General features: G+C 42.6%; 1 non-coding gene across 1 annotated transcript; it reads right to left on the bottom strand.

The window, feature by feature from the left end:
- Nucleotides 1-13,917: 13,917 nt before the first annotated feature.
- On the bottom strand, nucleotides 13,918-13,999 carry trnas-gcu (transfer RNA serine (anticodon GCU)). Its single transcript has one exon. It is a non-coding gene; the product is annotated as a tRNA-Ser (tRNA).
- Nucleotides 14,000-14,335: the final 336 nt, after the last annotated feature.

Genomic DNA, 14,335 nt, shown 5'->3' on the forward strand with positions numbered 1-14,335 from the left:
GAAGATGTCTACAGCGAGTGGTGAACTCGGCCCGGACAATCACAAAGGCCAACCTAGTATATGATTACATATTATTTATACATCTATGCTACTTAACACTGAGATCTGTTTGTATTGATCGCAAGATAAAGCTTTTCACTGTGCCTCACTACACGTGACAATAAATTCAATTCAATTCAATTGTGGAATGTCGACGCAATGGATTTTTGGAGCAGCTTGTGGTGTAGCCAAGTAGGGAACAGGCAATACTGGATTTAGAGTTGTGCAATGAGGCAGACGTGACAAGGGAGCTGAAGATGAAGGAACCCTTAGGAAGCAGTGATGATAACATGATTGAATTTATACTGTAATTCGAGAGGGAGCATATACAATCAGAAGTAACGGTACTAAAGTTGAATAAAGGCAATTGCAGAGGCATGAGGTAGAAGCTGGATGAAATTGGTGAGAAAGGACCCTCGCAAGAAAGCAGGAAAGTGGAAGTGCAATGGCAGGACTGTCTGAGAGTAATTTAGCAGACACATCAGAGACACATCCTGTGGAAATTGAGGTATGGTGCAGGGTGGTTGAGGCAACCATGACTGACTCAGGATGTCATCGATAGCATAAAAGCAAAAGAGAAAATATATAATGTGGCGAAGGGCATATATAATGTGAGTAATCAGAGCATTGGGAAGCTCACACAGACCCACAAAGGGCAATAACAAAACAAATGAGTAGGAAGAAGATTAAATGTAAGCTAACTACTAATATAAAGGAAGACTGCAGTTGTTTCTTTATTCATATAAACGCAAAAGTGGACAATAGGCCACTGGAAAATGACACTTGACAGATAGCAGTGGGGAACAAGGAAATATTTGAGGAACTGAATAATTACATTGTGCCAGTCTTCATAGTGGAAGACATGAGTTATACCCAAACATACAAGAGAATGGAGGAACAGATGTGAGTCTAGTGGCCATCATTGAGAAAGTGCAAGAAACACTGAATGGCCTGAAGGTGCATAAATCGTCTGGATCAAATGGAGTACCCTCCAGAGTTATAAGGTAGACAACTGAAGAAATAGTGGATACGTTTGTGGAGAACTTTCAGGAATAGGTAGAATCAGGAAGGGTGCTACAGGACCAAAAAATCACAAACGTGACACCCCATTTTAAAAAGAAACCACACAAAAGCTGGAAAATTACACACCAATCAGCTGAATCTTGGTTGTGGATAAGGTCCTGGAATCCATTGCGTTGAAAGAAATTTCTGAATACTTGTAAGTGTCTGTCAAAATAACGCAAAGTCAGCATTGTTTCATCAAGGGGAAGACATGCTTGACAAATCTGGAAGATTTCCTCTTTGAAGAAGTAACAAGGAAGGTAGACCAAGGAGAGCCTATGGATGTTATGTGTCTGGACTTTATGAAGGCCTTTGATATTTGCCGCACAGGAGACGACTGAATAAGATAAGGGCCCATGATGTCAGTGGCAAGGCGCGCTCATAGGACACAATGCAGTGATAAGGAACAAAAGAATCCTTCTCAAGTTTGCAGCTGGTGACAAGTGGCGTTCCTCAAGGCTGTGTTGGGACCACAGCTTTTCATTTTCTCCATTAGCGATCTAGATAAAATACCCGAGGGCAATGTGTGTCAATTTGCAGACAATACAAAGACAGAAGGACAGGTAGCATGAGAAGGCGGGGATGCTGCAGAAGGATATGGACATGTAGGGCGAGTCGAATTTACATGGCAGATGGAGCAAACTGTGGGAAAGTGTGATGCTATGCACTTTGGCAGGAAGAATAAAGATACGGACTATTGTCAAAATGGGGCGAAAGTTCACATGTCTGGAGTGCAAAGATACTTGAGAGTCTTAGCCCAGGATTCTCTCAAGGTGAACTTGCAGGTTGAATCTGTAGTTAGGAAGATAATTGCAATGATTACATTTATTTTTGGAATATTTGAATATAAAAAAATGGATGCACTTCCGAGGCTCTATAAGGGTCTAGTCAGACCACATCTGGATTACTGTGCGCACGTTTGGTCCTCATATTTCAGGAAGGATGCACTGGTCCTGGGGTGTGTTCAGAGGTGATTCACGATTATGGCCCCAGGAATGAAAAGCTTGACACATGAGGAACGTTTGAGGACTCCGGGTCTATACCCACGAAGTTTAGAAGGATAAGAGAAAGTCTAATTGGTACTTATAGAATCGTGAATGGCCTGGACAGAGTGGATGCTGGGAAGGTGTTTCCATTTTTAGTAGAGACTAGAACCGAAAGGCACGGCCTTGGAGAAAAGGGAAGACATTTGAGAGCAGTAATAAGAGGCACTTATTCAGGCAGAAAGTGGTGAATGTATGTAATTCATTGTCAGATAAGGCCGTGGAAGCCAGGTCTTTGATTATATGTAAGACTGAGATATGTAGCAGCGTGGTTGTCTAGGGTATCAAGGTTTATGGGGCGCAAGCAGGAGAATTGGGTGTAGAAAGATATCTGTCTAGATTTAATGGCAGTGCAGACTCACTGCGCTGAATGGTTTAATTCCTGCTCCTATTGTCTAATGGACATATGCATCGAATGACCTCCATCTGTAAGTTCCCCTCCAAGGAACGTGCTAGCCTGACTGGGAGCATTGTCAGCGAAGGTCTGATTGAGTGCTGATACAGACTTGATGGGTCAAATGGTCTATTTCAGCCCTCCATCCTTTATTTTATCATTCCTCCGAAAAAAAAGATTAATGCAATGACCAGACTTGTGGCCGGTCCTCTGACTCTTCTCTGAACAGGCAGTTGCTAAATTTCCAGCATCACTTCCTTGCACTTATATTCCCACTTACGGTCAAGAACAGAATGTATCTCTAAGCCCTCGAGACCACTTGATCCCTTGTGCAATCACCTTCAAAAATTCGTGAAAGCCTACTCCAATTTCACTTTTTGAGATCGGGCGTTGCATAGTGTTGTGGAACACGGTGGCCGGAGATGCAGGTACATAATTCTTTTTCGTTTGTTTCACATTTAGACAGAGTGGTTAAAAAAAATGTCATCTTGCCTTCGTTGCTCAGTCCTTTGAGCGTAGGAGTTGGTACATTATGTTGAAATTGAATAGGACATTGGGTGAGGCGTCTTCTGGAATACTGCGTCCAATTTTCTCGCCCAGTAATCGCAAGGAAATTGTTCAGCTGGAGTAGGTTTAGAAGAGGTATACCAGCATATTGCTAGTGGGGAAGGTTTGAGATATAATGAAAGGCTAGATAGGCTGAGAATATTTTCTCTAGAACACGGGAGCTTGAAAGGTGACCTGATAGAAAGATATAGACAATGAAGAGTTCGGATAGAGTTAACTGTAGCTGTCTTTTCTCCAAGGAAGTGGACTTTTAGACGAGAGGGCAAATGTTTAAGGTGAAAAGAGAGAGATTTAAAATAAGGCATGAGAGGCTTTTTAAACAGAGGATGGTTCATGTGTGCAATTCACTTCCTGAGGCAGAATTGAATGAAAGGAAATCTACAACATTTACAGAATATTTAGATCGATAAATGAATTGGAAAGTTTCAGTGGGATTAAAAAAGCCATTCATTCATGCCCAGTCCATTATTTATTGCCCATAGAGCAGTTCAGAATCAACCACGATTTTTTGGATCTGGAATCGCATCCCAGCCAGACTAGATAAGTATGGCAGTTTTCTTCGCTAACAGGCATCAGTGAATCAGATCTAAAACAGCTGATTCAACATCATCATTATACTCTTCAGCTCTAAGTATTTATTGAAATAAAATTCCAGCATCTGCCATGCCAGGATTTGAACCCGTGTCCACAGAGTTATATCTGGACATTCGTATTAAGAATGCAGTAGTAATATCACGAGGGCATTATTAAGCCTCAGCAGTTACAGGAGCCGTCAGATGCGACTCTTTTAGTTTGGCATGATGTTCAGCATGAGCTGGTAGGAGTGAAAGGCCTGTTTCCATGCTGCATGAGTCTATGACGATGAGTCTATGGAAATGGCAGCTGGTTGTGATAAACAGCAGCATTGACAGTTTAGTTGATCTCTTTCTCGGATATGTAATCTTGCTGGTTACTCCGGAAGTTCGTTTGCTTACTGAGCCCTTTCCACACACGGGACTGTTGAACAGTCTGTCCCCAGTTTGACTGAATAAATGAGTTTCCACTTCAGCAGTCAATTGAATCTCGCATTGCGCTGGTTTCTCTGTGATATCGGTGTCCTTGTATCTACCCAAGGGGGAACGATTGGTTCAAATCATGTCCACGCAGACGCAAGTCCCGTTTGTGTTTTTATTCTTCCTGATATACCCACAGGGTGTAGATGTCACTGATCAGGACAGCATTTGTTGTTCTTCCTGATTCGCTGATGTCTTGCTGTATGGGAGACATGGATTTTATCCCAGTCTCGTGTGACTGTGTGCAAATTCTCTCCTTGCTTGTGTGAGTTTCCTCCCACAGTCTGAAGATGTGCAGGTTACTGGGATCAGCCATGAGAAATGAAGGGGGAAAGGAATAGGTATGCAGTGTGGGTCTGATAGGATGTGCTTCGGAGGGATGGTGTCGACTGGAAGGGCCGAATGGCCTGCTTCGCCACACGATAAGCATTCTCGGATTAAGGGTCAGCTATGTTGTTCTGGACCTGGAGCCACAAGTAGGCAGGATTGGGGAAAGACACGAGCATCCCCTGCTTAAGGGACATGCATGAATGCGATTGCAGGAAATTAAAGGCATATTCTCTGTTCCTGAGGTCAGGCTTTAATTCCAGGTTTTATTCGTCGAACTTTAGCATTACCAGTTCCGTGTCTGAGACCCCAAGGATGACTAATTTTTTATATAACCACTACACCACCTTCTCCAGGTTGCAATATTTACTGGGAACAAGAAGCTGATTCTGAGCTGATGCGAGCAAAAGCAGCTGCTACTGCCAATGTCAAAAACACTGATCCAAATAGGAAAATGAATTTTCGAACCTTGCCACCTCAAAGTTAAAGTCTCAACACGCTTTAGATGCGCCAATCGGCTGTCTCAGCAACATGTACTACTTATGGCTATAATATTATAAATGTTGGCAAGTATTCCGTTCCTTCGCGCTTTTGACCAGGAGAAATCTCACCCTCGGAAATACACGCGCCTCTCTCCTGTCATTCCATCCCAATTTCCCATTGGATCTTCGTGTCAGCTTCAACCGTTTCTACGATTCCGGGTCTGGAACTCGAATTATGTGTGATTGCCTGCAGCAGTTGGTAGTGCCTTGTGTGGGCAAAGTGATGAAGTAGCCGATGTTACACTATAATGCTACTGAAACATACGTTTCAATAATATTCTGCGCTGTCCCAGGAGTTTGGAAAATGTCATTAATCCCATTCTCCAATACTCTCATTTATGGAATCTTCATCGTCTCTGAGGACGTTAAAGTTAAAGATTCAGCCAATTCTGAGTTCCCACACGCCTGTCGCTAAGGCCTGATATTGTACGTTCTCCCTGACATTTCCACTGCTACAATTCTGGTGGCAGTTTGCAAAAGTGCTCTGTTGGAGTGCTGTAACTATTTATTAGTTCGTATTCTGCGTTGTGATTGCAGCGTCCTCGTCTCTAATCCACGACATGGCTGTTAGTTCTCTCAAAGTTTTACTTTTGGTGAAACACGGTAAGAAATTAATCGTTTTTACATGATAATATTCTCCGAGGTGTTTTTCATCGAATCACCTTCTCTGATGTTTCTGCGTTTCATGTATCAGGATTTAAACCCAAAAGTTCTGGAAGATGTCTCCCCCTCCCACTCTCCCGAACTCTCTTTTCCGTCCCACATCCCATTTTGCTGAGGCATTGCACAATCTAACATATACTTCCACATTGATAACGTCAAGTCTGTGCCGTTGCCGTCACTGTTACTGGTTGCGACAATTAAGAATATGCTAAATGCATTGTCTGAAAAACCGATCTGTTTCACTACGTCCTTAACTGGTCTGACTCCAGACCGCAATGCAATAAATGCTGCAGAGCCACCCCGCATGCTGTTACAGAATGAAAAAAAAGGTTCATTCGGCTCGACCTAGACTATTGTCTGCAATTCCAGGAATGTGATCGCAGTGGGAAAGGTGGAGGAGACATTCACTCGGATAGCGTCTGGGCTGAAGAGTTTCAGTCATGAAGAGAGACAGGACAGGTTGGGATTGTTTGTCACCGTGCAGGGGAGTTTGTGAGAAGGCATTGTACAGATGTACAAAATAATGAGGGGTATGGATAAGGTAGACTGAAAGAAGCGTTTCCCATCCACGGAGAGATCGATCACAGGGGGCCAGAAATTTAATGAGAAAGACAGAAAGATTTAAGTCGATGCGTGGAAAATCGGTATAGGCTGCCGGGTGTTGGAATTTGGAACACACTGTCTGTTAGGGTCAGAGAGGCAGAAATATTCAGATGTGAATATGTTCTGCCAATACTTATAAGTCTGTGGGTTAAACGATTCGGGTCGTGAAGCAGATGTTTTTGACAAATGGAGCCACAACGGACTGAGGGGTCTCCTTTGCAACTGTTGTCCTCGGTAGTACAGTGGTTAGTGTCGAAACATGTTATGCGGGAGATAGAAGCTCAATTCCTCGCTAGGGCAGTGTAAATGTTTTAAAACTGTCGCTCCGTTCCCAAGTGAAGCATATTAATGCCTGTCCTTCCATTCTCCATGGGACATGTCACAGGAAGTACAGTGCTATCTGAATCAGCGTGGGGAAGGACTGCAGCTCCTGCTGAGACAGTGAAAGTACAAACACATGACTTCTGCAACATGCACCTTGTGTCTGTACTGGAATCTAAACCATTTAATTAGAAAGAAGAAGGAACTTTTTGAAGATTAACAGGGTAAAGTAATTCAGATGTGAGTACAGAAACATTTTCCGCAGCATTTTGAGGAGAACTGACAAACGGCTCTGAGAAAGAGTTTGTCTTTCAGAAGTGTTAGTGCACAGAGATGTTTTGTTCCACTTAAGCACTTAAGAAATTGAATAACAATTTAACTGAAGTCTTGGAATGTTAGAACACACCAGGCGATGAGTCACGTACTGGAACCTGTGTTTATAAATTAGATGTTTGATGACTGATACTGATGCAATTGGCTGAAGGGCCTCTCGCCACGCTTTTAAAAACTCAATGACTGTCATTTTTCAACTGAACCAAAAAGGCAAAAACAAAGTCACCAAGAAAAATTGTAAGCATTGCATATGTCTTCCTTGGTGCGCAAGTGCTGAAATTCAGCTGTCTCAATGCTATTTCCCAATGTTGATTTCCAGTCAGGGAAAAAAGATTTGTTGCTCCTTATGAAAATCTTAAATTGAACATGAATTCCTGACATACAAAACAGGAAATATAGCAGTTCTGTCAGAGTCAGTGAGAATTTCATATCGGAGATGAAATCAAATGGGAAGAAACGCTGAAATCAGTTGCTTTTGCCTGCTCAGACTCAGTACTACAAAAATGATCCTTATTGAAACATACAGGTTTTTTCAAGGATTTAAAAAGTTGGATGCAGAAAGTTTGGTTCTGTGACCAGAGCGCCTCGTATCGAATGACTTGGAGAGACCAGTTTTGGACTGGGGTGAGCAAATTTGAAAATTACACAACACCAGGCTACAGTCCAACAGGTTTAATTGGATGTACGAGCTTTCCGACTGGTGCTCATTCGTCAGGTGGTTGTGGAGTACACTGTTATAAAGCACAGAATTTATAGCACAAATTTGCAGTGTGATGTAACTGAAATTATACATTGAAAATTACCATGATAGTTTGCTAAGTCTCCTATCTGTTAGAATAACCATGTTAGCTTCACTTCACTTCTTTCATTTTATTTTAAAGTTACATTCTCAGGTGAACTTGAACAATTTGTGTAAGCCCCCCTTGTGCTGCTGTCTTTTCCATAAGGTTTAGACTGATTCTAATTTTAATAAATGATTTAACAGGGGCTGACATGGATTCATGTAGTTTTTGAGCAAAGTACAATGTAACTGTGCAAGTACAAATTCACCCCACAAACGTATATATGCGTGTGTGTGTGTGTGTGTGTGTGTATGTGTGTGTGTGTGTGTAGGAGGGTCTCTGTGTGCAGATAGAGCAATGCGATCACCTGCACTGTGACATGAATCCAAGGTCCCGGTTGAGGTCATCCTCATGGGTACCGAACTTAGCTATCAGCTTCTGCTCGGGCACTTTTAGCTGCTGCCTGCTCCGAATTCCGCCTTGGTGGATTGTCAGCCCAAAGCCCGAGGTGGAACGTCCTGGACCACTGATGTGCTCTCCAACCGGGAAGGGTCACACCTGTCTGTTGATAGATGTATAGTGCCCATTCATCCGTTGCTGTAGCCTCTGCTCGGTTTCACCAATGTACCATGCCTCAAAGCATCCTTGCCTGCAGCATTTTTTTAGATTAGCGTCAGTCTAAACATTATGGCATGGACACAGCACACAGGAACTAACAACTTCAACATATTATCTGGACTGACACTAATTGTTAAAGTTTACCTAAGAATGTAACTATTAAAAGAAAGTTTTGCGAATCACATAACAAAGAAGTGAACCTAACATAGTCATTTTAACAGATGGAAGACTTAACAAATAATCAAGGTATTTTTCAATATACAATTTCAGTTACATCGCACTGTAAACATTTGCTATAAATTCTGTTTCTTACAACTGTGAACTCCACAAACACCTGATGAAGGAGCAGCTCTCCAAAAGCTAATGCTTCCAATTAAACCTGTTGGACTATGACCTGGTGTTGTGTGATATTTAACTTCGTATTATAATACGGATCTCACAATTAAAACAGAGATGAGGAAGCATTTATTCTCTCAGACAGTTCTGCATCCGTGGACTTCCTTTACAAGAAAGCTGTTGAGGAAGGGTCATTCGGTGTCATGAGGCTGAGATCGGCAGATCTTCAAACAGCAAAGACATCAAGCGTTATGGGGAAAGGCAAGAAAGTGCAGTTCAAGGTTATCAGATCTGGCATGAAACCATTCAATACAGGAACAGACTTGATGGTCTGAATGATGTCTTTCTGTTCATAAACTTGTTTGCCTAAATATGAAGCTGCAAAACCGACCTTAGTAAAATGTGCCATATTAAAAATGCATGGACCCCTGGAACACTGAACCGAGATGAAATGTACAAAGAACATCACAGAAAGGGCAGACAATGTGGGTAATTGATCCGGAGTGGTCAGTATACCAAGGTAAACAGGAAAGCCAATATTCATTATCTACATTAAACCTGGCTCCACTAGGCATGCAGTTAACTCTCACAAACCACCACTCCCCTTCCATTTTAAAAACGCCCTCTCCGTTCTTGATTTAAACTGATTGAACGTCAGGCAATTGCAGCTGACATTGCTGATGTGGACCTGTAACATGCAGGGAAGCGATTCGGAATGCTGCACAACATCATCCTGCTTCGAAAGATCAGGCAGAATTTCATATTGATTACTGTAAACGTTAACCTTTAACAAGCCAAGACAGTGAAATTATTGAATCCGCATCACTAGACTACCAGGGACGATTTCTGTTAACACCACCCTGGACACCATGAGATTCGTCATTCTATTCTGCCATCCTTCTGTGCATGGTCGCATCGGCTCCATTCCGGCCTTGTTGGTTGTTTTACAATACTGAGGCTATCTAATCATCTGTTGTATTTCAGTTTCTGATGTATGAGACCTTCTCTCTGAGCTGGCAATGTGCTGGCTCAGTGGTGATAACACTGGTCTTGTAAACGAGAAAAGCGCTTGTAATAGCCCATTCCTGTTTTTAATTCCAATAACTTGAGGAAAACGTTTCGTCAGGATAGGAAAAAACGGGCGTGAGCAGTGATCCAGTTTGCCAGCAAGAACGAGGTGAGAAAGTATATACGAGAGAGAGATGGGGAAAGAATGGGCAAGGAACACTGGGACGGGAGGCGCTGAATGCTTCCTTTCTTTGCTGGTGTTGAAGTCTGAAATGGGACAATATCAGGCCAAGTGGGTGAAATGTTACTTTCTGCTTGTTTCTCCCGAGACCTGTGTCATTCTTGGGGAAATGTGTCTCCGTGCTTCCATCTATGCGTAAAAATGGGATTCAGCTCCCCGACTGGGTGTGAACACACTTTTTCCATCTCAAACTTCAATCCAATTTATTGTGTCTTACGAGAGTAAAACGTTCCAAAGAAATTAGCATTGAAATGAACACGTGAAACGTCAGCGTTTACAAGGTTACAGACCAAGTGCTGGAAGTGAGATGATGGGACCCATTTCTGTGCTGTAAGCACTCGATAATTCAATCATTTTTGAGGGCAAATGTATCTGCAGTGACATAATTCCAAAAAACCGCGTTATGAAGAAACTGTGCAACTGCTTCTGCCCTCATCCCTGGTGGTCTAGTAGTTAGTATTCGGCGCTTTGACTGAGTGGCCTGGTTTCATTACCGTTCAGGAAATCAGGAGTTCTTGTTCCTGATGCAGAGAGCGCAGCTCTGCCAGGAATCTGTTTAATGCCTCAAATCAGTCAATACCCCAGACCTTGAATGAAGGTAAAAGTGCCTTCCCTCTCTCTACACAGTCGGACAGTTCATCCTTCATTCTCCTCTGATTCCACTTCCCAAAGAGTTTCAAAGAACTGTCAAAACTGAGTCTCAGCTATTTCTTTTCTGTGCTTTTCATATACAGGATTGAGTGGGTTGGTTTCTGAAAATGAAACGTACCTATGAGCAATGTGTGAGGCTATTCCAGGATTGCCTTCTCTGACAGCGCTGCGACATGACTGATGTTCTCTATGATATGGAAGTGCGAGTATTTGAGTTGGGTAGACAAAGTTAAAAATTATACAACATCAGGACATAGTCCAGCAGGTTTATTTGGAAACACTAGCTTTCAGAGAGCCGCTCCTTCATCAGGTAGGTGTCTTTCTGCAGAAACTTGATGCGTGTGTCAATATGCGCGATGTTGTGGAAGATCACCTGGACTTTAACCGACCGTTCGTGGTGTCGATAGTACCCATGACTTGGGTGTTTGGTATTGGACTGGGGTGGACAAATTTAAAAATTTCACAAAGCCATATTAGAGTCCAACAGTTCACAACCACCTAATGAAGAAACAGTGCATGGAACAGTGGTGCTTCCAAATATGCGAGTTCGATACAATCTGATGCCATGTGATTTTTAACTTTGATAACCCTTGGTAATGTTTAACTGATCATAGACAGTAAAAGTATTTTCGCTCCTGGAGATGAAAATTTCAAACATTATCCACCTCAGTGTAACAAAAAAGATTAGTTTCGATGTGTGCTGAATCTCCACAATGTAATTGCGCCAAGCAAAAGTCGAACCTGCACCCGCCTGATCCGTAGCCAGCTATACGAATGGCTGTACCACTGGCCAGATGCACAGCTGAGATTTTACACGCGACAGAGCTGTGATGCTAACAGTGACAGGAGCAATAAAAGTAACAGTCACAAGGTGAGCGAAGAACAAAGAGAATCACCATCAATGATTCACTTCACATTGTCCTAAAACATTGATCAGCCAATCAATGAGGTCACTGCTGATTAAAGAAATTGCAACTTACTTTGCTACGTTTTCACCATAATTAGAGATAAACTCCAGCCTAATCACAACATTGCATATTCCCATTAATTTTCAGATTTAGATTATGTTAATGACCTGTCCGTATTTGCAGGAAACTGAATGACATGAAATGAGTGAAAACGTCCTTCTGGTGATGTAATCTAGTGCAGAGTCGGCCAGAAAAGAAAAGTCAAAGACTTGAAACATCATTCCCATTTCTCTCTGTACCAATGCGTTTTCCTGAGTTGAATATTTGCAGGACTTGTCTTTAATATCTAATGAATTACTTATTTTCCCATGACAGAATCTTCATAAATCAGTTAACACCTGAGGTGTTGAAACCTATTTTACTTCAGATTAAAATAGTTGAATACCCTTTCCTCCAGCCTAATGTCCCAATACTCTCTCCTCTTCCATGCAAATACAAGCTGCTCGAAGAGAGGTTGGAGCTCCCAACCTGACGTTCCAATGTTCCTTGCTGCTCCATGTCAATACAAGCTACTCTAGTTGAAGTTGCAGCTCCCAGTCTGATGTCCCAATGCTCCCTGCTCCATGTCAATAGAAAACGTCCAGTTGCTGTTGGCTCTACCAGTCTGATGTCCCAATGTTCCCTGCTGTGTCATGTCATTAAAAGCAGCTCAAGGTGAGAGTGGAGCTCCCAGACTGATCTCGCAAAGCGCCTGCTCCATGTCAACTGAAGCTGCTCCAAATGAGGTTGGATCTCGCAGTTTGATGTCCCAATGCTCCCTGCTGCTTCATGTCAATAGAAGCTGCTCCAGGTGAGGTTCGAACTCCCAGCCTGCTGCCCCAATGCTCCCTGCTGCTCCATGTCAATAAAAGCTGCTCCAGGTTTGGTTGGAACTCCCAGTCTGATGTCACAATGCTCCCTGGTCCATGTAAACAGACGCTGCTCCAGATGAAATGGGAGCTCCCATCCCTGGCTCTCGTTGACGTTGTAGCTCCCAGTCTGATGTCTCAATGCTCCCTGCTCCATGTCAATAGAAGCGGTCCAGTTGAAGTTGGATCTACCAGTCTGATGTCCCAATGCTCCCTGCGGCTTCATGTCAATAAAAGTTTCTCCAGGTGTGCTTTGAACTCCCAGACTGATGTCACAATACTCCCTGGTCCATGCCAACAGACGCTGCTCCAGATGAGGTGGGAGCTCCCATCCCTGGCAGATCACACACCTCTATACCATCATAGAAATACTGCCCACTGACCATTTCCACCACGAGAGCCATTGATGCAATATCCACATCATGAGAGCCTAATCTTACTTTTAATCACCACCGACTCATTATTTCCAAAGGACTTCTTTCTTCGAACTTATTTTGCATGTGCATATTGCAGTCAATCCGAAGTAAGATAATCGTGCTAATTGACGTATGCTCACTAGAAATCACATTCTATTTTTCATGTTGAGTAACTGCTACTTAGCAAGGACAATGTTTGTAATGGAATCACTTTTTATTTCACGTGAGGGAATTTGGTTTGTATTATTTAAATTAAACTTGGTCACTGTGTCAAATGATCAAATAGATCTCAATTTCTGAACAAAATTGGTAATGTTGTCATCCACCTTGAAATGTGGTGTCTACTTCTTTCAGCCACACGGGTATTAGAACGAACCGTCTGTTAATGACATGCGTATAAAGACATTTCAAATCAGTTTTCATGTTTAAGCTGCATAAATCTGTGGTTATTGATACACAGTTTAGATTCAGTCCCTGCAGTTAACTTGCTGACTTCTCCAGGTGTTCATAGTTCAATATGATGCATCAAGTGTGTGCATAACGAGAGGGAGTTTGCTTCCCACATCTTGTGTTTATATGTGTCTTATGTCCAGCATTCATCAATGGCGAGAGCAAGGGGAAAGGATAAGACCAATGTGTAAGTCTGTCCGTGCCCATGCACGGCACCCACATCGGTAATTCTCTACTGTGCATTTACAGCCAGTTCTCGGGTGCCCCTACACCCATCCCCTGCCACTTTTGAAACATCTCCATTGTTTCGTGCTGTCTCTCTGTATTCTTTTTACCAAGATGAATCACTTCTACCCAACTGCGACAAATTTCATCTGACAAAACACTCATTAAGAATCGCATGCATCAACATGCACTTCGCATCTCTCGTTATTTGGTTCTCCTGGATCTCTTTCATACGATAAATGTTCACAGCAACTTGACTTGGAAAAGACAATCGCGTTCCTTTTCATTGTCCCAATTCAATCTACATTTCACTGCAGTTTAGGCAACAGACTCAAATTATTCTTTGAGATTTTATTATAGCGTCGATGCATATAAACAGACAGCTGTGATCATGCAAAAATAGCAAAATTGAAAAACGTTGATAACAACGACGAGAGTGGGATTCGAACCCACGCGTGCAGAACACAATGGATTAGCAGTCCATCGCCTTAACCTCTCGGCCACCTCGTCACAGAAGTCACGGGCACATTTGACATTATGAATAAGTGAATTGCGTAAATTATGCTGAGCAGCAGATATTTCTCCCTGGTATTGGTGAAATGATAAATAGTACAGGACGGTCCCAAGAGTATCGTCTTACCACTCCCACTGTGACACTCTGCTCACAGTGATCTGAACAAAAATGAAGAAATGACGATGTAACAAGGTCTGTTGAATTCTGTGAAGATTTGAAGTCAACGGAATGAAGAGCCCGTGACAGCAGGAGGTGTAAAGTTGTCTGTGAGGAATTGTTTTCCAGACTGGAGGAGAGTGCATAGTGCTCAATGTCATTATTCAGAACACCTT

The sequence above is a fragment of the Chiloscyllium plagiosum genome, unplaced genomic scaffold, assembly GCF_037043375.1.
Source record: "Chiloscyllium plagiosum isolate Xiang-an unplaced genomic scaffold, Cpla_swu_hap1 HiC_scaffold_39, whole genome shotgun sequence".
Lineage (NCBI taxonomy): Eukaryota > Metazoa > Chordata > Chondrichthyes > Orectolobiformes > Hemiscylliidae > Chiloscyllium > Chiloscyllium plagiosum.